Source organism: Taudactylus pleione, unplaced genomic scaffold, assembly GCF_031769625.1.
Source record: "Taudactylus pleione unplaced genomic scaffold, aTauple2 ptg000399l, whole genome shotgun sequence".
Taxonomy (NCBI): Eukaryota; Metazoa; Chordata; class Amphibia; order Anura; family Myobatrachidae; genus Taudactylus; species Taudactylus pleione.
The window spans coordinates 6,233,793-6,256,903 of NW_028284801.1; positions in this window are offsets into that span (position 1 = coordinate 6,233,793).

Genomic DNA, 23,111 nt, shown 5'->3' on the forward strand with positions numbered 1-23,111 from the left:
GAGGTGGTATGGATGAAGCTTCATGGTGTGTTGTCTGTGAGACAAGTGCTGTTGAAAAGACATTTGGTTTTGTCAGAAGAGTGTCCACGGGAAGGGTGTAGAGGTTTTGAGAGTGTGATCCATTTGTTTTGGAATTGTTCATATGCACAGCGTGTGTGGAAGGATTTGGGTGGTTTGATAAAAGAGTTGTCTGGGATTCAGGTGATGTCATGGAAGGTGGCTATGTTTGGGCTGGGTGCGTGTGGTAGTGTGAATGAAAGGTTGCTGTGGCTAATTATGGTATGTGTTTCGGAAGTTTTGTGGGATGTTAGGAATATTTATGTGTTTAGACGAGATGATATTGATGCAAGGGAATGTATTCATATGATACTGGGGAAACTTTACACATGTTATATGTGGGATAAGCATGCTGGTGGGGGGGAGGATGCAGAGGGGTTGTGGAAACATAGGAAATGGAAAGAAATTGTTTGTTTAAGTTAGCTGGGGTGGGAGGAGTGCTAGTGTTTTAGGGATGATTTTTTTGTAGTATGTTTATAATTTGTTTAAGGGGTGGTGTTATTTCAGTGATAGTACTTATTGGTGTTTTTGTTATTAATAAGTTTTGTGGAAAGGATCTATGTCTTTTTGTTTTTTTTTTTCTGGTAAGTTAATATGATGTACAGTAATTGGAATTTTTCTTTTGGTGGATGAAACCTAATGATGAGTTGTTAGATACTTCAAACAGTGGCTGTATCCCTTTTGGGAATGGAGAAGTTATCTTACACCTGAACGGTTTCAAAAAAAAAAAAAAAAAAAAAATGTCATGTAGCAGGATGTGATCCTCGGCCATTTTGGCTAGGACCAGGTGTGGTGTAATTGCTGCATCTGGTCTGGTTGGAAGGAATCAGGGTCTCCTTGCTAGGGGATCCTGGGACGTTGATTTGTGATTGCCTACTGCTGTTTGGAGTCCTTGAGGCTGCCAGGATGTCTGGATTGAAGAATACCATTCGCTTTAAATATGCTGAGGAGGTTACTGGTCAAAGAAGAACCCTGCGTACTTTATGGGACAGAATTTTGGTTGGTCTGGCTGGGGTAAGTAAGGAGGAGATTTACTGTATTCAAGAGTTTCCTTCAACTGGGATTTATGATGTGACTTTTTGCCATCCTGAGAACTGCCTGAATGCATTTGAGAGGGTTAAAACCTTTGCAAAAGACCCTTTATTACATGGAATTGAGGTGTTGCCTTTATTTATGGGAGCAGAGAGGCCATTAACGGTGCACATGTACAACCCCTTTGTGGAGCCAGACATTATTAGAGCTTTTCTGTCCAGGTATTGCTCTTCAGTTCGTGGAGGAATTCGCCTAGAAAATTATGTCGGCATATTTAACGGCAAGACTAAATTTTGGGTACGCTTGAGACTGGATCCCAGTGGCATTGGTGGAGTTATGCACCCTCCTGGGAACTTTAATATTGGAGGAGCTAGAGGGTACTTGTTTTATCCTGACCAGCCTTTTTTTTGCAGGAGTTGCTTTAAGTATGGCCATACTAAGGAAAATTGCAGTGTGGGAAAATGTTGCAGAAACTGTGGTTTGCCTGGGCATGAAGCTGCAGAATGTCCTCAGGCACGAAAGTGTGACATATGTGGGGATACTGGTCATGTTATGAGGAGCTGCCCTAAAGGGCCTGAGGAAATGGCTAAGGATACGAGAAGGCTGCATGAACAGCTTAATGTACCATCACATTCTGGGAGTGGAATAGTTAACAGGAGTGAGAGTAATGCTGAAACACCTGCTGTTAATGAGGCTGAGCTGCTGGAACAGGAGAGGCAGTTTAAGTTTAAAGTGGAGATGGTGGAAAGATATGGGTTTAAGACTGTGTGGGAGGCTGAGAAAGGCAATGTGCCTGCTTCAGTTGTTGGACAAGTTGTCTCCCCTGTTTCACAAGTCAGTTCCTCCCCTCCTGCTTTGAGTGGCACTGCTAACATAGCAGAGTTTCCAGACACCTCAGCAAGTCCTTCTGATAGCAATGCTACAGCATCCTTGCAATGTCATTGGAGTGAATCCGAATCTGATTTTGACACCGTGTCTGGTTGTGGAAGTAGTCCTGCAACTGTTAGGAGTTCAGACGATCTGGATGGTTTTACCTCTGTAAATAGGAATCGTGGAGTAGCGACTGGTAGCGCTTTAAAGCGCCCACGGCTGGATGTGAAGGTTGCAGTAACTACAAGTAATCGTTTTGAAGGCCTGCCAGTAGAAGAGGGTGATATGGAGGTAGCCAGCCAGGAGGTGGTGGTGATGGCTGGTCAGCCTGTCTCAGATACTGGCATGCAGTCTGCTGGGTGTTTGCCTGGCACAGTTGATGCTACAGTCCCTATGGAAGCTATTGATCAGCCTGCTCAGTGTATTCAGACTGAGGGTGGTGTGCAGGGGGATTCGCCTGCTCAGCCTTTTTTGAGCACTGGTGATGTTGAATCCTTTATTGATGTATGTAGTGGGAAATGAATGTTGGCAATGTAGTCATGATGTAATGTGCTGCTTTCTTATAATTTGCCTGGCGCGATGTCTATATCTATAATTTCCCAAAATGTAAGGGTATTTAAGTCCAATGCCAGGAGAGCCGCAATTTTGGAAGATATTAGGGCTAAAGGGGGGGATTTAATTTGTTTACAGGAGTGTGGCATATGTGAAGCTCCTAAACAAGATGAATGGCCACATGGTGCTGCAATATGGTCTGGTTCTGCATTAAATAGAAATGATGGCGTGGGGGTATTAGCCCAGAGTAGGGAGATTTCCTTTGAATCCTATGTCATTATTGAGCAGGGTCGTTGCATTTTGGTTGATATTTGTTTTAGAGGGATTAAATTAAGGGTCATTAATGTTTATGCGCCAGTTAATTTGATTGAGCGCAAAGAGTTGTTTGAAAAGATTGTATATTTTTTACCAGGTAAAACACCTGTTATTTTGATTGGTGACATGAATTGTATAATTGAGGTGCAGGGAAGGCAGAGCGTTTGTACGAGTAAGGTGGATGTGACTGGTAATATGTTAAAAAGAATGATTGTGGATTTTGATTTAGTGGATGCTGCAAGTGTGTGTACTGGTGGTAAGCCATTATTTACTTATAAGGCTGATAGAGGAATGATTGAGTCTCGTTTGGATTATGTTTTTGTTACTAAAGTTTTGAAGTGTGTTAGTTTTGTGCAAGTGAGTGTGTCTTACTCTGATCATGAGTGTCTGATATGTAAGGTAGAATGTAAGAATGGTGTGAGGCATGGGAAAGGTGTGTGGAAGCTGAATGTACGGTTGCTTGAAGATGACCAAGTTAGAAAACATTTCTTTAAAAATTATGCTAAATGGCAGATGTGTAAAAGTGAGTTTGTGAATGTGCTTGATTGGTGGGAATGGGTGAAGATGAAAGTGGGTGTGTTTTTCAGAAGAAGTGGCCATATTGTGGCTCGGCGCAAGCGTAATAGGTATGAATGGTTGAATAAGAGATTGTGGTTTTTGTATAGGATGAGAGAAATGGGGCAAGAGGTTGCAGATGATATTAAGGCAGTGAGGTTTGAGGTGAATAAGATGTTGGAGGAGAGGGGTAGACAGATTATATATAGTGCGAAAGTTGAACATATGGAGAAGGATGAAAGATGTAGCAGGTTTTTTTTCAAAAAGATATGTGGAGGGTCTAAGGCTATGGATGTGGTATTGGATGATCGTGGTATGGAAGTGGGTGCGGAAGATGTTATGTTTGAGGTTGAGAAATTTTATAAGAAATTGTATGAATGGAAGGTGGGTGATGGAGATATGCAGAGTGAGGTGTTGAGTGCTGTTAGTGAAAAAGTCAATATGGGTGATTGTGATTTATTATTGAATGATATGTCTGAGGATGAGGTGAAAGATGTATTGAAGAGCATGGGGAGGAATAAATCTCCTGGTAAGGATGGTTTGCCTGTTGAATTTTATATGAGTATGTGGGATGTTGTGAAAGTTGATTTGGTTGAAGTCATGCGTTATATTTTTGTGAATGGCCAGATGAATGATTCTATGAAAGAAGGTGTGGTTGTTTTAATTCATAAAAAAGGTGATAGGCGGTGTTTGGCAAATTGGAGGCCTATTACACTATTGAACTCCGATTATAAGTTGTTTGCAAAGCTGATAGCATGTCGTATGAGAGTGGTTATTAGTCAGGTGATTGGTGAGGAGCAGGTATGTGCGGTCCCAGGACGTCGTATGCATGATAATTTAATGTTGTTGCGTGATATGATAGGTGATTGTCTAGTAAGAAAGCAGAAGATGTATGTGATGGCGCTTGATTTCGAAAAAGCATATGATAGAGTGTCTCATGTATTTATGTTTAATGTTCTGGTGCGGATGGGTTTTCCTGGGGAGTTTGTGAATAAGATTAGATGTTTGTATGCAGGTGCTTGTAGTAGATTGTTGGTGAATGGGTATTTGAGTGAGCATGTTAGTATTGAGTCTGGGGTACGTCAGGGTTGTCCTTTGTCTCCTATTATGTTCATTTGTGTGCTTGAGCCTTTGTTATGTATGTTGCGTAGGGATAAGGTTGTTAGAGGTTTTTTGGTGCCTGGAAGTAATGGGAGATGTGTGAAAACACTAGCTTATATGGATGATGTGGTTGTTGTGGGTGGAAGTAAGGTTACTTTGGACAGAGCAAAATTATTAATACAGTTGTTTTGTGGGGCATCTGCCTTTAAGGTTAATTGGGACAAGTCCAAAGTGAAAGGGTTTGGGGACAGTAGTGTGAGGGATAGTCAGATGGAGTGTGTGTCAGGTGGGATAAAGGTGTTAGGGGTTATTTTTGATGAGTGTCTGAATGGTAAGGAAAGTTGGGATGAAGTAGGGAGGAAAGTGGCTAAAAAGCTTAACTTTTGGAATTTAAGAAAATTGACTATGTTTGGGAAGGTTCTAATTATTAAAGCAGTGGTGTTACCTATGTTATTGCATATTGCAAATGTGTTTCCGCCAGGTTCCCGGGGTGTGAGGAAGATTAATAGAATGCTGTTTCTTTTCTTTTGGGGATGTAAGATGGAGCGTCTGAAACGTGAACATGTGATGAAAGAGTGGCAGAATGGAGGTATGAGGTTTCCAAATTTAGAAGTGTATTTTGGGTTGAATTATATTGCTCAAGTTTTGAGATTGATGGAGATTGATAGTAAGGCTGCTTATATGATGAAATATATGGCTGGTTGGATGATGTGTGGCTTGAAGTGGCGTGTCAGGGAAAATGCAGTGCCAATGGCGTTTAGAGTGTGTAATTGGTATAGTGTGATTGAAGTGTTTGTGAGGAAATTTGATTTATTAGGGGTGAGTGTGAAGGACTTCAGAGAAAGGAAGAATGTTATTAAAATGTTGAAGGGGCGTGAGGAGGTTTGTCTTATTGATGGTTTGACTTCCACAGATAGTGTGAGAACATGGAAGATGATTAATGTGAGTGGTTTGAATAATAGACAGAGGGAGGTGGTATGGATGAAGCTTCATGGTGTGTTGTCTGTGAGACAAGTGCTGTTGAAAAGACATTTGGTTTTGTCAGAAGAGTGTCCACGGGAAGGGTGTAGAGGTTTTGAGAGTGTGATCCATTTGTTTTGGAATTGTTCATATGCACAGCGTGTGTGGAAGGATTTGGGTGGTTTGATAAAAGAGTTGTCTGGGATTCAGGTGATGTCATGGAAGGTGGCTATGTTTGGGCTGGGTGCGTGTGGTAGTGTGAATGAAAGGTTGCTGTGGCTAATTATGGTATGTGTTTCGGAAGTTTTGTGGGATGTTAGGAATATTTATGTGTTTAGACGAGATGATATTGATGCAAGGGAATGTATTCATATGATACTGGGGAAACTTTACACATGTTATATGTGGGATAAGCATGCTGGTGGGGGGGAGGATGCAGAGGGGTTGTGGAAACATAGGAAATGGAAAGAAATTGTTTGTTTAAGTTAGCTGGGGTGGGAGGAGTGCTAGTGTTTTAGGGATGATTTTTTTGTAGTATGTTTATAATTTGTTTAAGGGGTGGTGTTATTTCAGTGATAGTACTTATTGGTGTTTTTGTTATTAATAAGTTTTGTGGAAAGGATCTATGTCTTTTTGTTTTTTTTTTTCTGGTAAGTTAATATGATGTACAGTAATTGGAATTTTTCTTTTGGTGGATGAAACCTAATGATGAGTTGTTAGATACTTCAAACAGTGGCTGTATCCCTTTTGGGAATGGAGAAGTTATCTTACACCTGAACGGTTTCAAAAAAAAAAAAAAAAAATGTAACAAAGTTGGAGTTTGTTCCCAAGCCTAGTGTTGGATGGGAGCCTGCAGACCCTTGTATTCTAAGGAGCCTTTTGGCGCCATGGATGTCAAAGATGGGCTTCATGGTTCTGACTTGATGGGGAGAAATGAGGCTCATGTGCCCAGTGCATTTTTGCTGTTTCTTGAATGATTGGAGCACTCCCCTAGGTCACTTCAGGCCTAATGGCATGATGCTGTACTGCTGCAGCCAATAGGTTTTGCTTGGTACTGTGGAAAAATCTACCATGATCCAATACAGGGAAGCCTTAGTTCTAGACAGCGCTGTAGTGCATAACCACAACCTCAAGAACATCACGGGTCCTATATATATATATATATATATTTATATATATTATTTTTTTTTTATTATTATTGTTTTTAACAGAAGCCATAGAAGGATGCTCCAATCACCCAGGAGAGTGTAAAAGCATGCTGTGCAAATAAGCACCATTTCTCTTTAACCCACAAAAGCCAAAGACCCATCATCACAGAGCACCAGGGTACACCTTAGATTCAGGGTCTTCAGGCTCTCTTATGTCTCAAAGCTTGGGGGCTGCGCTTCTGATTTGGTACTTATCAGACACAAGCAGCTACCTCACATAGAGAGACATTGAGAATTGCTGATGAACACAATGGGTAGTTTAAATCATATACTATTACAATTAGGGAGAGCTATTTTTAAATAAAAAATAAATACATGTATATATTTATTAGAATTTCCAGTACTTATCATATGCTAATTACCAGTAATTCAATGCTTAAATGTTAACTAAGCAGATAGATAGCGCACACATTACTTCATTTATAAGCATAAAGTTTAGCTGCAAAGTATTTTGCATATATACAAATTATGTTGCAGCTGGTACATTTTAAGTGTAAATGAAGTAATATTTGCACTGTTTGCCCACTTAGTTGACTTTAAAAGATTAAATATATGATGCTTAGCATATGGTAAGTATTATAAATGTAAACACATATACATTGATTTATAATGGTATTTGATATAAAGTGGTTTATAAAAAGATTATTTATGCTTTGTTCTCAAGTATGGTCAGCTCATTGGGTCAGAGCTTGGGCTGGTAGTTAGAAACTGCAGCAGTAAATTAGGAGCATGGTATCTAGGAGACAGCACTGCAACTCCAAACCAAACAGCAGATGCACCCCTGTATTTGTGTCCTTTTCTCCGATATATGTTTTTTCATTTGGCCTGGTTCAATTTCCCCCCCATGCTTTCCTTCTCCTTTTTAATCTACACTTTAATTTCTTTGATTTAATGTTACCAAAAGAGAGCAGAGGATTTCAATGTCATTTAGAGCCTTGGAGTTATTACTTTTTTTTTCAATTCATCTCTATGTTATCAATTTAACATATGCAGACTTTTTTCCCTCCCTCTCTTTCTCTCTGGGTGCATGATTTGTGAATGCACTGCCTCCTGCAAGCCTCTGCCACATCCACAAACCAACTGGCAGCCTTTCTTTCTTCATGTCTTCTCTCGGCAGTTAATCAGACAGTCTAGAACCTTAATTGGAATGTTAACAGTGTTTACAGAATGTTCAGGAGTCTACGGAATATTCATACTGTCCACAGAATGTTCAGGAGTGGCTGCCATGCAGTCACCATGGCATTAGAATGTAAACAGTCAGCTAGCAGATTCTGCCACTATAACAACATTCTTCTATGATGTCACAATCTACTGCTGCTTATAACCATTGCACTTCCTTGAAGAAGCCCACTTGAGGGAGACAAAGACCTCAAGATTCATCATATCACTGCTTGTTCTTGCAAATGGAGAAAATGAATGCCTCCAGCTGGTCCAAAGTCAAACAATGAGGAAAATTCAAGCATTACACACCTAAAATATATTTTCAAAATATGACAGAAATTATCTGAATAGTAAATGTGAACTACTCTAGCATATTTTGCCTCAATATAGAAATGTAACAAATATCCAAGTTGTTGGAAGTAATGGAGAGCAATTCATGCCTCCAACAGTTGTATCCATGTGGTTGCCCCTGCAATGGTGCGAAAAAGTCAAAACCGGAGACCTGATAAACAATTTCCAAATGGCATTGCAGAAGTGTCATAGGGGTTGGATAATCATAACACAATAGAATATATTCATTATTTAATTAGCCAATCCTCCGCAAATACATCCACTTTACAGGGACTTTGACTTTAGTCCCAGAATTAGGCCTGAATAGAGGCAGATAAATGGAGACAAGACATGGAGGCAAAATGCGACACCAAAAGATCAGTCCTCTTCTTATCAGTTGTTTAATGAATCATATGAAGTGTTTATAAATGCAAAAGTGCAAACAGGTGAGTGCAGCAGCAGGTTGTATTGACATGTGATTGTAGAACAAGCACTGGGGGCATAGGCCTCATTTCTCCCCATCCCCTCAGAGCAAAATGGCCCCCATTGAGGGGAAAAAAATGAATCTTCAGGTCCCCCTTCACCGATACTAGTGGGACCCATGAGCACCCTTGATCCCTGGAGCCATTTTTTTTCAATAAATGGTCTCCTTAATTGTAATGGCATATGATTTATACTACCCCTAATGGTATTTGTGATTTCTGTTCCTTTCTTCCACATGTTACATGGCTACTTTTGTATGTGATGTAACAAAGTTGGAGTTTGTTCCCAAGCCTAGTGTTGGATGGGAGCCTGCAGACCCTTGTATTCTAAGGAGCCTTTTGGCGCCATGGATGTCAAAGATGGGCTTCATGGTTCTGACTTGATGGGGAGAAATGAGGCTCATGTGCCCAGTGCATTTTTGCTGTTTCTTGAATGATTGGAGCACTCCCCTAGGTCACTTCAGGCCTAACGGCATGATGCTGTACTGCTGCAGCCAATAGGTTTTGCTTGGTACTGTGGAAAAATCTACCATGATCCAATACAGGGAAGCCTTAGTTCTAGACAGCGCTGTAGTGCATAACCACAACCTCAAGAACATCACGGGTCCTATATATATTTATATATATATATTATTTTTTTTTTATTATTATTGTTTTTTACAGAAGCCATAGAAGTATGCTCCAATCACCCAGGAGAGTGTAAAAGCATGCTGTGCAAATAAGCACCATTTCTCTTTAACCCACAAAAGCCAAAGACCCATCATCACAGAGCACCAGGGTACACCTTAGATTCAGGGTCTTCAGGCTCTCTTATGTCTCAAAGCTTGGGGGCTGCGCTTCTGATTTGGTACTTATCAGACACAAGCAGCTACCTCACATAGAGAGACATTGAGAATTGCTGATGAACACAATGGGTAGTTTAAATCATATACTATTACAATTAGGGAGAGCTATTTTTAAATAAAAAATAAATACATGTATATATTTATTAGAATTTCCAGTACTTATCATATGCTAATTACCAGTAATTCAATGCTTAAATGTTAACTAAGCAGATAGATAGCGCACACATTACTTCATTTATAAGCATAAAGTTTAGCTGCAAAGTATTTTGCATATATACAAATTATGTTGCAGCTGGTACATTTTAAGTGTAAATGAAGTAATATTTGCACTGTTTGCCCACTTAGTTGACTTTAAAAGATTAAATATATGATGCTTAGCATATGGTAAGTATTATAAATGTAAACACATATACATTGATTTATAATGGTATTTGATATAAAGTGGTTTATAAAAAGATTATTTATGCTTTGTTCTCAAGTATGGTCAGCTCATTGGGTCAGAGCTTGGGCTGGTAGTTAGAAACTGCAGCAGTAAATTAGGAGCATGGTATCTAGGAGACAGCACTGCAACTCCAAACCAAACAGCAGATGCACCCCTGTATTTGTGTCCTTTTCTCCGATATATGTTTTTTCATTTGGCCTGGTTCAATTCCCCCCCATGCTTTCCTTCTCCTTTTTAATCTACACTTTAATTTCTTTGATTTAATGTTACCAAAAGAGAGCAGAGGATTTCAATGTCATTTAGAGCCTTGGAGTTATTACTTTTTTTTTCAATTCATCTCTATGTTATCAATTTAACATATGCAGACTTTTTTCCCTCCCTCTCTTTCTCTCTGGGTGCATGATTTGTGAATGCACTGCCTCCTGCAAGCCTCTGCCACATCCACAAACCAACTGGCAGCCTTTCTTTCTTCATGTCTTCTCTCGGCAGTTAATCAGACAGTCTAGAACCTTAATTGGAATGTTAACAGTGTTTACAGAATGTTCAGGAGTCTACGGAATATTCATACTGTCCACAGAATGTTCAGGAGTGGCTGCCATGCAGTCACCATGGCATTAGAATGTAAACAGTCAGCTAGCAGATTCTGCCACTATAACAACATTCTTCTATGATGTCACAATCTACTGCTGCTTATAACCATTGCACTTCCTTGAAGAAGCCCACTTGAGGGAGACAAAGACCTCAAGATTCATCATATCACTGCTTGTTCTTGCAAATGGAGAAAATGAATGCCTCCAGCTGGTCCAAAGTCAAACAATGAGGAAAATTCAAGCATTACACACCTAAAATATATTTTCAAAATATGACAGAAATTATCTGAATAGTAAATGTGAACTACTCTAGCATATTTTGCCTCAATATAGAAATGTAACAAATATCCAAGTTGTTGGAAGTAATGGAGAGCAATTCATGCCTCCAACAGTTGTATCCATGTGGTTGCCCCTGCAATGGTGCGAAAAAGTCAAAACCGGAGACCTGATAAACAATTTCCAAATGGCATTGCAGAAGTGTCATAGGGGTTGGATAATCATAACACAATAGAATATATTCATTATTTAATTAGCCAATCCTCCGCAAATACATCCACTTTACAGGGACTTTGACTTTAGTCCCAGAATTAGGGCCGGAATAGAGGCAGATAAATGGAGACAAGACATGGAGGCAAAATGCGACACCAAAAGATCAGTCCTCTTCTTATCAGTTGTTTAATGAATCATATGAAGTGTTTATAAATGCAAAAGTGCAAACAGGTGAGTGCAGCAGCAGGTTGTATTGACATGTGATTGTAGAACAAGCACTGGGGGCATAGGCCTCATTTCTCCCCATCCCCTCAGAGCAAAATGGCCCCCATTGAGGGGAAAAAAATGAATCTTCAGGTCCCCCTTCACCGATACTAGTGGGACCCATGAGCACCCTTGATCCCTGGAGCCATTTTTTTTCAATAAATGGTCTCCTTAATTGTAATGGCATATGATTTATACTACCCCTAATGGTATTTGTGATTTCTGTTCCTTTCTTCCACATGTTACATGGCTACTTTTGTATGTGATGTAACAAAGTTGGAGTTTGTTCCCAAGCCTAGTGTTGGATGGGAGCCTGCAGACCCTTGTATTCTAAGGAGCCTTTTGGCGCCATGGATGTCAAAGATGGGCTTCATGGTTCTGACTTGATGGGGGGAAATGAGGCTCATGTGCCCAGTGCATTTTTGCTGTTTCTTGAATGATTGGAGCACTCCCCTAGGTCACTTCAGGCCTAACGGCATGATGCTGTACTGCTGCAGCCAATAGGTTTTGCTTGGTACTGTGGAAAAATCTACCATGATCCAATACAGGGAAGCCTTAGTTCTAGACAGCGCTGTAGTGCATAACCACAATCTCAAGAACATCACGGGTCCTATATATATTTATATATATATTATTTTTTTTTTATTATTATTGTTTTTTACAGAAGCCATAGAAGTATGCTCCAATCACCCAGGAGAGTGTAAAAGCATGCTGTGCAAATAAGCACCATTTCTCTTTAACCCACAAAAGCCAAAGACCCATCATCACAGAGCACCAGGGTACACCTTAGATTCAGGGTCTTCAGGCTCTCTTATGTCTCAAAGCTTGGGGGCTGCGCTTCTGATTTGGTACTTATCAGACACAAGCAGCTACCTCACATAGAGAGACATTGAGAATTGCTGATGAACACAATGGGTAGTTTAAATCATATACTATTACAATTAGGGAGAGCTATTTTTAAATAAAAAATAAATACATGTATATATTTATTAGAATTTCCAGTACTTATCATATGCTAATTACCAGTAATTCAATGCTTAAATGTTAACTAAGCAGATAGATAGCGCACACATTACTTCATTTATAAGCATAAAGTTTAGCTGCAAAGTATTTTGCATATATACAAATTATGTTGCAGCTGGTACATTTTAAGTGTAAATGAAGTAATATTTGCACTGTTTGCCCACTTAGTTGACTTTAAAAGATTAAATATATGATGCTTAGCATATGGTAAGTATTATAAATGTAAACACATATACATTGATTTATAATGGTATTTGATATAAAGTGGTTTATAAAAAGATTATTTATGCTTTGTTCTCAAGTATGGTCAGCTCATTGGGTCAGAGCTTGGGCTGGTAGTTAGAAACTGCAGCAGTAAATTAGGAGCATGGTATCTAGGAGACAGCACTGCAACTCCAAACCAAACAGCAGATGCACCCCTGTATTTGTGTCCTTTTCTCCGATATATGTTTTTTCATTTGGCCTGGTTCAATTCCCCCCCCATGCTTTCCTTCTCCTTTTTAATCTACACTTTAATTTCTTTGATTTAATGTTACCAAAAGAGAGCAGAGGATTTCAATGTCATTTAGAGCCTTGGAGTTATTACTTTTTTTTTCAATTCATCTCTATGTTATCAATTTAACATATGCAGACTTTTTTCCCTCCCTCTCTTTCTCTCTGGGTGCATGATTTGTGAATGCACTGCCTCCTGCAAGCCTCTGCCACATCCACAAACCAACTGGCAGCCTTTCTTTCTTCATGTCTTCTCTCGGCAGTTAATCAGACAGTCTAGAACCTTAATTGGAATGTTAACAGTGTTTACAGAATGTTCAGGAGTCTATGGAATATTCATACTGTCCACAGAATGTTCAGGAGTGGCTGCCATGCAGTCACCATGGCATTAGAATATAAACAGTCAGCTAGCAGATTCTGCCACTAATGAGGAAAATTCAAGCATTACACACCTAAAATATATTTTCAAAATATGACAGAAATTATCTGAATAGTAAATGTGAACTACTCTAGCATATTTTGCCTCAATATAGAAATGTAACAAATATCCAAGTTGTTGGAAGTAATGGAGAGCAATTCATGCCTCCAACAGTTGTATCCATGTGGTTGCCCCTGCAATGGTGCGAAAAAGTCAAAACCGGAGACCTGATAAACAATTTCCAAATGGCATTGCAGAAGTGTCATAGGGGTTGGATAATCATAACACAATAGAATATATTCATTATTTAATTAGCCAATCCTCCGCAAATACATCCACTTTACAGGGACTTTGACTTTAGTCCCAGAATTAGGCCTGAATAGAGGCAGATAAATGGAGACAAGACATGGAGGCACAATGCGACACCAAAAGATCAGTCCTCTTCTTATCAGTTGTTTAATGAATCATATGAAGTGTTTATAAATGCAAAAGTGCAAACAGGTGAGTGCAGCAGCAGGTTGTATTGACATGTGATTGTAGAACAAGCACTGGGGGCATAGGCCTCATTTCTCCCCATCCCCTCAGAGCAAAATGGCCCCCATTGAGGGGAAAAAAATGAATCTTCAGGTCCCCCTTCACCGATACTAGTGGGACCCATGAGCACCCTTGATCCCTGGAGCCATTTTTTTTCAATAAATGGTCTCCTTAATTGTAATGGCATATGATTTATACTACCCCTAATGGTATTTGTGATTTCTGTTCCTTTCTTCCACATGTTACATGGCTACTTTTGTATGTCATGTAGCAGGATGTGATCCTCGGCCATTTTGGCTAGGACCAGGTGTGGTGTAATTGCTGCATCTGGTCTGGTTGGAAGGAATCAGGGTCTCCTTGCTAGGGGATCCTGGGACGTTGATTTGTGATTGCCTACTGCTGTTTGGAGTCCTTGAGGCTGCCAGGATGTCTGGATTGAAGAATACCATTCGCTTTAAATATGCTGAGGAGGTTACTGGTCAAAGAAGAACCCTGCGTACTTTATGGGACAGAATTTTGGTTGGTCTGGCTGGGGTAAGTAAGGAGGAGATTTACTGTATTCAAGAGTTTCCTTCAACTGGGATTTATGATGTGACTTTTTGCCATCCTGAGAACTGCCTGAATGCATTTGAGAGGGTTAAAACCTTTGCAAAAGACCCTTTATTACATGGAATTGAGGTGTTGCCTTTATTTATGGGAGCAGAGAGGCCATTAACGGTGCACATGTACAACCCCTTTGTGGAGCCAGACATTATTAGAGCTTTTCTGTCCAGGTATTGCTCTTCAGTTCGTGGAGGAATTCGCCTAGAAAATTATGTCGGCATATTTAACGGCAAGACTAAATTTTGGGTACGCTTGAGACTGGATCCCAGTGGCATTGGTGGAGTTATGCACCCTCCTGGGAACTTTAATATTGGAGGAGCTAGAGGGTACTTGTTTTATCCTGACCAGCCTTTTTTTTGCAGGAGTTGCTTTAAGTATGGCCATACTAAGGAAAATTGCAGTGTGGGAAAATGTTGCAGAAACTGTGGTTTGCCTGGGCATGAAGCTGCAGAATGTCCTCAGGCACGAAAGTGTGACATATGTGGGGATACTGGTCATGTTATGAGGAGCTGCCCTAAAGGGCCTGAGGAAATGGCTAAGGATACGAGAAGGCTGCATGAACAGCTTAATGTACCATCACATTCTGGGAGTGGAATAGTTAACAGGAGTGAGAGTAATGCTGAAACACCTGCTGTTAATGAGGCTGAGCTGCTGGAACAGGAGAGGCAGTTTAAGTTTAAAGTGGAGATGGTGGAAAGATATGGGTTTAAGACTGTGTGGGAGGCTGAGAAAGGCAATGTGCCTGCTTCAGTTGTTGGACAAGTTGTCTCCCCTGTTTCACAAGTCAGTTCCTCCCCTCCTGCTTTGAGTGGCACTGCTAACATAGCAGAGTTTCCAGACACCTCAGCAAGTCCTTCTGATAGCAATGCTACAGCATCCTTGCAATGTCATTGGAGTGAATCCGAATCTGATTTTGACACCGTGTCTGGTTGTGGAAGTAGTCCTGCAACTGTTAGGAGTTCAGACGATCTGGATGGTTTTACCTCTGTAAATAGGAATCGTGGAGTAGCGACTGGTAGCGCTTTAAAGCGCCCACGGCTGGATGTGAAGGTTGCAGTAACTACAAGTAATCGTTTTGAAGGCCTGCCAGTAGAAGAGGGTGATATGGAGGTAGCCAGCCAGGAGGTGGTGGTGATGGCTGGTCAGCCTGTCTCAGATACTGGCATGCAGTCTGCTGGGTGTTTGCCTGGCACAGTTGATGCTACAGTCCCTATGGAAGCTATTGATCAGCCTGCTCAGTGTATTCAGACTGAGGGTGGTGTGCAGGGGGATTCGCCTGCTCAGCCTTTTTTGAGCACTGGTGATGTTGAATCCTTTATTGATGTATGTAGTGGGAAATGAATGTTGGCAATGTAGTCATGATGTAATGTGCTGCTTTCTTATAATTTGCCTGGCGCGATGTCTATATCTATAATTTCCCAAAATGTAAGGGTATTTAAGTCCAATGCCAGGAGAGCCGCAATTTTGGAAGATATTAGGGCTAAAGGGGGGGATTTAATTTGTTTACAGGAGTGTGGCATATGTGAAGCTCCTAAACAAGATGAATGGCCACATGGTGCTGCAATATGGTCTGGTTCTGCATTAAATAGAAATGATGGCGTGGGGGTATTAGCCCAGAGTAGGGAGATTTCCTTTGAATCCTATGTCATTATTGAGCAGGGTCGTTGCATTTTGGTTGATATTTGTTTTAGAGGGATTAAATTAAGGGTCATTAATGTTTATGCGCCAGTTAATTTGATTGAGCGCAAAGAGTTGTTTGAAAAGATTGTATATTTTTTACCAGGTAAAACACCTGTTATTTTGATTGGTGACATGAATTGTATAATTGAGGTGCAGGGAAGGCAGAGCGTTTGTACGAGTAAGGTGGATGTGACTGGTAATATGTTAAAAAGAATGATTGTGGATTTTGATTTAGTGGATGCTGCAAGTGTGTGTACTGGTGGTAAGCCATTATTTACTTATAAGGCTGATAGAGGAATGATTGAGTCTCGTTTGGATTATGTTTTTGTTACTAAAGTTTTGAAGTGTGTTAGTTTTGTGCAAGTGAGTGTGTCTTACTCTGATCATGAGTGTCTGATATGTAAGGTAGAATGTAAGAATGGTGTGAGGCATGGGAAAGGTGTGTGGAAGCTGAATGTACGGTTGCTTGAAGATGACCAAGTTAGAAAACATTTCTTTAAAAATTATGCTAAATGGCAGATGTGTAAAAGTGAGTTTGTGAATGTGCTTGATTGGTGGGAATGGGTGAAGATGAAAGTGGGTGTGTTTTTCAGAAGAAGTGGCCATATTGTGGCTCGGCGCAAGCGTAATAGGTATGAATGGTTGAATAAGAGATTGTGGTTTTTGTATAGGATGAGAGAAATGGGGCAAGAGGTTGCAGATGATATTAAGGCAGTGAGGTTTGAGGTGAATAAGATGTTGGAGGAGAGGGGTAGACAGATTATATATAGTGCGAAAGTTGAACATATGGAGAAGGATGAAAGATGTAGCAGGTTTTTTTTCAAAAAGATATGTGGAGGGTCTAAGGCTATGGATGTGGTATTGGATGATCGTGGTATGGAAGTGGGTGCGGAAGATGTTATGTTTGAGGTTGAGAAATTTTATAAGAAATTGTATGAATGGAAGGTGGGTGATGGAGATATGCAGAGTGAGGTGTTGAGTGCTGTTAGTGAAAAAGTCAATATGGGTGATTGTGATTTATTATTGAATGATATGTCTGAGGATGAGGTGAAAGATGTATTGAAGAGCATGGGGAGGAATAAATCTCCTGGTAAGGATGGTTTGCCTGTTGAATTTTATATGAGTATGTGGGATGTTGTGAAAGTTGATTTGGTTGAAGTCATGCGTTATATTTTTGTGAATGGCCAGATGAATGATTCTATGAAAGAAGGTGTGGTTGTTTTAATTCATAAAAAAGGTGATAGGCGGTGTTTGGCAAATTGGAGGCCTATTACACTATTGAACTCCGATTATAAGTTGTTTGCAAAGCTGATAGCATGTCGTATGAGAGTGGTTATTAGTCAGGTGATTGGTGAGGAGCAGGTATGTGCGGTCCCAGGACGTCGTATGCATGATAATTTAATGTTGTTGCGTGATATGATAGGTGATTGTCTAGTAAGAAAGCAGAAGATGTATGTGATGGCGCTTGATTTCGAAAAAGCATATGATAGAGTGTCTCATGTATTTATGTTTAATGTTCTGGTGCGGATGGGTTTTCCTGGGGAGTTTGTGAATAAGATTAGATGTTTGTATGCAGGTGCTTGTAGTAGATTGTTGGTGAATGGGTATTTGAGTGAGCATGTTAGTATTGAGTCTGGGGTACGTCAGGGTTGTCCTTTGTCTCCTATTATGTTCATTTGTGTGCTTGAGCCTTTGTTATGTATGTTGCGTAGGGATAAGGTTGTTAGAGGTTTTTTGGTGCCTGGAAGTAATGGGAGATGTGTGAAAACACTAGCTTATATGGATGATGTGGTTGTTGTGGGTGGAAGTAAGGTTACTTTGGACAGAGCAAAATTATTAATACAGTTGTTTTGTGGGGCATCTGCCTTTAAGGTTAATTGGGACAAGTCCAAAGTGAAAGGGTTTGGGGACAGTAGTGTGAGGGATAGTCAGATGGAGTGTGTGTCAGGTGGGATAAAGGTGTTAGGGGTTATTTTTGATGAGTGTCTGAATGGTAAGGAAAGTTGGGATGAAGTAGGGAGGAAAGTGGCTAAAAAGCTTAACTTTTGGAATTTAAGAAAATTGACTATGTTTGGGAAGGTTCTAATTATTAAAGCAGTGGTGTTACCTATGTTATTGCATATTGCAAATGTGTTTCCGCCAGGTTCCCGGGGTGTGAGGAAGATTAATAGAATGCTGTTTCTTTTCTTTTGGGGATGTAAGATGGAGCGTCTGAAACGTGAACATGTGATGAAAGAGTGGCAGAATGGAGGTATGAGGTTTCCAAATTTAGAAGTGTATTTTGGGTTGAATTATATTGCTCAAGTTTTGAGATTGATGGAGATTGATAGTAAGGCTGCTTATATGATGAAATATATGGCTGGTTGGATGATGTGTGGCTTGAAGTGGCGTGTCAGGGAAAATGCAGTGCCAATGGCGTTTAGAGTGTGTAATTGGTATAGTGTGATTGAAGTGTTTGTGAGGAAATTTGATTTATTAGGGGTGAGTGTGAAGGACTTCAGAGAAAGGAAGAATGTTATTAAAATGTTGAAGGGGCGTGAGGAGGTTTGTCTTATTGATGGTTTGACTTCCACAGATAGTGTGAGAACATGGAAGATGATTAATGTGAGTGGTTTGAATAATAGACAGAGGGAGGTGGTATGGATGAAGCTTCATGGTGTGTTGTCTGTGAGACAAGTGCTGTTGAAAAGACATTTGGTTTTGTCAGAAGAGTGTCCACGGGAAGGGTGTAGAGGTTTTGAGAGTGTGATCCATTTGTTTTGGAATTGTTCATATGCACAGCGTGTGTGGAAGGATTTGGGTGGTTTGATAAAAGAGTTGTCTGGGATTCAGGTGATGTCATGGAAGGTGGCTATGTTTGGGCTGGGTGCGTGTGGTAGTGTGAATGAAAGGTTGCTGTGGCTAATTATGGTATGTGTTTCGGAAGTTTTGTGGGATGTTAGGAATATTTATGTGTTTAGACGAGATGATATTGATGCAAGGGAATGTATTCATATGATACTGGGGAAACTTTACACATGTTATATGTGGGATAAGCATGCTGGTGGGGGGGAGGATGCAGAGGGGTTGTGGAAACATAGGAAATGGAAAGAAATTGTTTGTTTAAGTTAGCTGGGGTGGGAGGAGTGCTAGTGTTTTAGGGATGATTTTTTTGTAGTATGTTTATAATTTGTTTAAGGGGTGGTGTTATTTCAGTGATAGTACTTATTGGTGTTTTTGTTATTAATAAGTTTTGTGGAAAGGATCTATGTCTTTTTGTTTTTTTTTTTCTGGTAAGTTAATATGATGTACAGTAATTGGAATTTTTCTTTTGGTGGATGAAACCTAATGATGAGTTGTTAGATACTTCAAACAGTGGCTGTATCCCTTTTGGGAATGGAGAAGTTATCTTACACCTGAACGGTTTCAAAAAAAAAAAAAAAAAATGTAACAAAGTTGGAGTTTGTTCCCAAGCCTAGTGTTGGATGGGAGCCTGCAGACCCTTGTATTCTAAGGAGCCTTTTGGCGCCATGGATGTCAAAGATGGGCTTCATGGTTCTGACTTGATGGGGAGAAATGAGGCTCATGTGCCCAGTGCATTTTTGCTGTTTCTTGAATGATTGGAGCACTCCCCTAGGTCACTTCAGGCCTAATGGCATGATGCTGTACTGCTGCAGCCAATAGGTTTTGCTTGGTACTGTGGAAAAATCTACCATGATCCAATACAGGGAAGCCTTAGTTCTAGACAGCGCTGTAGTGCATAACCACAACCTCAAGAACATCACGGGTCCTATATATATATATATATATATTTATATATATTATTTTTTTTTTATTATTATTGTTTTTAACAGAAGCCATAGAAGGATGCTCCAATCACCCAGGAGAGTGTAAAAGCATGCTGTGCAAATAAGCACCATTTCTCTTTAACCCACAAAAGCCAAAGACCCATCATCACAGAGCACCAGGGTACACCTTAGATTCAGGGTCTTCAGGCTCTCTTATGTCTCAAAGCTTGGGGGCTGCGCTTCTGATTTGGTACTTATCAGACACAAGCAGCTACCTCACATAGAGAGACATTGAGAATTGCTGATGAACACAATGGGTAGTTTAAATCATATACTATTACAATTAGGGAGAGCTATTTTTAAATAAAAAATAAATACATGTATATATTTATTAGAATTTCCAGTACTTATCATATGCTAATTACCAGTAATTCAATGCTTAAATGTTAACTAAGCAGATAGATAGCGCACACATTACTTCATTTATAAGCATAAAGTTTAGCTGCAAAGTATTTTGCATATATACAAATTATGTTGCAGCTGGTACATTTTAAGTGTAAATGAAGTAATATTTGCACTGTTTGCCCACTTAGTTGACTTTAAAAGATTAAATATATGATGCTTAGCATATGGTAAGTATTATAAATGTAAACACATATACATTGATTTATAATGGTATTTGATATAAAGTGGTTTATAAAAAGATTATTTATGCTTTGTTCTCAAGTATGGTCAGCTCATTGGGTCAGAGCTTGGGCTGGTAGTTAGAAACTGCAGCAGTAAATTAGGAGCATGGTATCTAGGAGACAGCACTGCAACTCCAAACCAAACAGCAGATGCACCCCTGTATTTGTGTCCTTTTCTCCGATATATGTTTTTTCATTTGGCCTGGTTCAATTTCCCCCCCATGCTTTCCTTCTCCTTTTTAATCTACACTTTAATTTCTTTGATTTAATGTTACCAAAAGAGAGCAGAGGATTTCAATGTCATTTAGAGCCTTGGAGTTATTACTTTTTTTTTCAATTCATCTCTATGTTATCAATTTAACATATGCAGACTTTTTTCCCTCCCTCTCTTTCTCTCTGGGTGCATGATTTGTGAATGCACTGCCTCCTGCAAGCCTCTGCCACATCCACAAACCAACTGGCAGCCTTTCTTTCTTCATGTCTTCTCTCGGCAGTTAATCAGACAGTCTAGAACCTTAATTGGAATGTTAACAGTGTTTACAGAATGTTCAGGAGTCTACGGAATATTCATACTGTCCACAGAATGTTCAGGAGTGGCTGCCATGCAGTCACCATGGCATTAGAATGTAAACAGTCAGCTAGCAGATTCTGCCACTATAACAACATTCTTCTATGATGTCACAATCTACTGCTGCTTATAACCATTGCACTTCCTTGAAGAAGCCCACTTGAGGGAGACAAAGACCTCAAGATTCATCATATCACTGCTTGTTCTTGCAAATGGAGAAAATGAATGCCTCCAGCTGGTCCAAAGTCAAACAATGAGGAAAATTCAAGCATTACACACCTAAAATATATTTTCAAAATATGACAGAAATTATCTGAATAGTAAATGTGAACTACTCTAGCATATTTTGCCTCAATATAGAAATGTAACAAATATCCAAGTTGTTGGAAGTAATGGAGAGCAATTCATGCCTCCAACAGTTGTATCCATGTGGTTGCCCCTGCAATGGTGCGAAAAAGTCAAAACCGGAGACCTGATAAACAATTTCCAAATGGCATTGCAGAAGTGTCATAGGGGTTGGATAATCATAACACAATAGAATATATTCATTATTTAATTAGCCAATCCTCCGCAAATACATCCACTTTACAGGGACTTTGACTTTAGTCCCAGAATTAGGCCTGAATAGAGGCAGATAAATGGAGACAAGACATGGAGGCAAAATGCGACACCAAAAGATCAGTCCTCTTCTTATCAGTTGTTTAATGAATCATATGAAGTGTTTATAAATGCAAAAGTGCAAACAGGTGAGTGCAGCAGCAGGTTGTATTGACATGTGATTGTAGAACAAGCACTGGGGGCATAGGCCTCATTTCTCCCCATCCCCTCAGAGCAAAATGGCCCCCATTGAGGGGAAAAAAATGAATCTTCAGGTCCCCCTTCACCGATACTAGTGGGACCCATGAGCACCCTTGATCCCTGGAGCCATTTTTTTTCAATAAATGGTCTCCTTAATTGTAATGGCATATGATTTATACTACCCCTAATGGTATTTGTGATTTCTGTTCCTTTCTTCCACATGTTACATGGCTACTTTTGTATGTGATGTAACAAAGTTGGAGTTTGTTCCCAAGCCTAGTGTTGGATGGGAGCCTGCAGACCCTTGTATTCTAAGGAGCCTTTTGGCGCCATGGATGTCAAAGATGGGCTTCATGGTTCTGACTTGATGGGGAGAAATGAGGCTCATGTGCCCAGTGCATTTTTGCTGTTTCTTGAATGATTGGAGCACTCCCCTAGGTCACTTCAGGCCTAACGGCATGATGCTGTACTGCTGCAGCCAATAGGTTTTGCTTGGTACTGTGGAAAAATCTACCATGATCCAATACAGGGAAGCCTTAGTTCTAGACAGCGCTGTAGTGCATAACCACAACCTCAAGAACATCACGGGTCCTATATATATTTATATATATATATTATTTTTTTTTTATTATTATTGTTTTTTACAGAAGCCATAGAAGTATGCTCCAATCACCCAGGAGAGTGTAAAAGCATGCTGTGCAAATAAGCACCATTTCTCTTTAACCCACAAAAGCCAAAGACCCATCATCACAGAGCACCAGGGTACACCTTAGATTCAGGGTCTTCAGGCTCTCTTATGTCTCAAAGCTTGGGGGCTGCGCTTCTGATTTGGTACTTATCAGACACAAGCAGCTACCTCACATAGAGAGACATTGAGAATTGCTGATGAACACAATGGGTAGTTTAAATCATATACTATTACAATTAGGGAGAGCTATTTTTAAATAAAAAATAAATACATGTATATATTTATTAGAATTTCCAGTACTTATCATATGCTAATTACCAGTAATTCAATGCTTAAATGTTAACTAAGCAGATAGATAGCGCACACATTACTTCATTTATAAGCATAAAGTTTAGCTGCAAAGTATTTTGCATATATACAAATTATGTTGCAGCTGGTACATTTTAAGTGTAAATGAAGTAATATTTGCACTGTTTGCCCACTTAGTTGACTTTAAAAGATTAAATATATGATGCTTAGCATATGGTAAGTATTATAAATGTAAACACATATACATTGATTTATAATGGTATTTGATATAAAGTGGTTTATAAAAAGATTA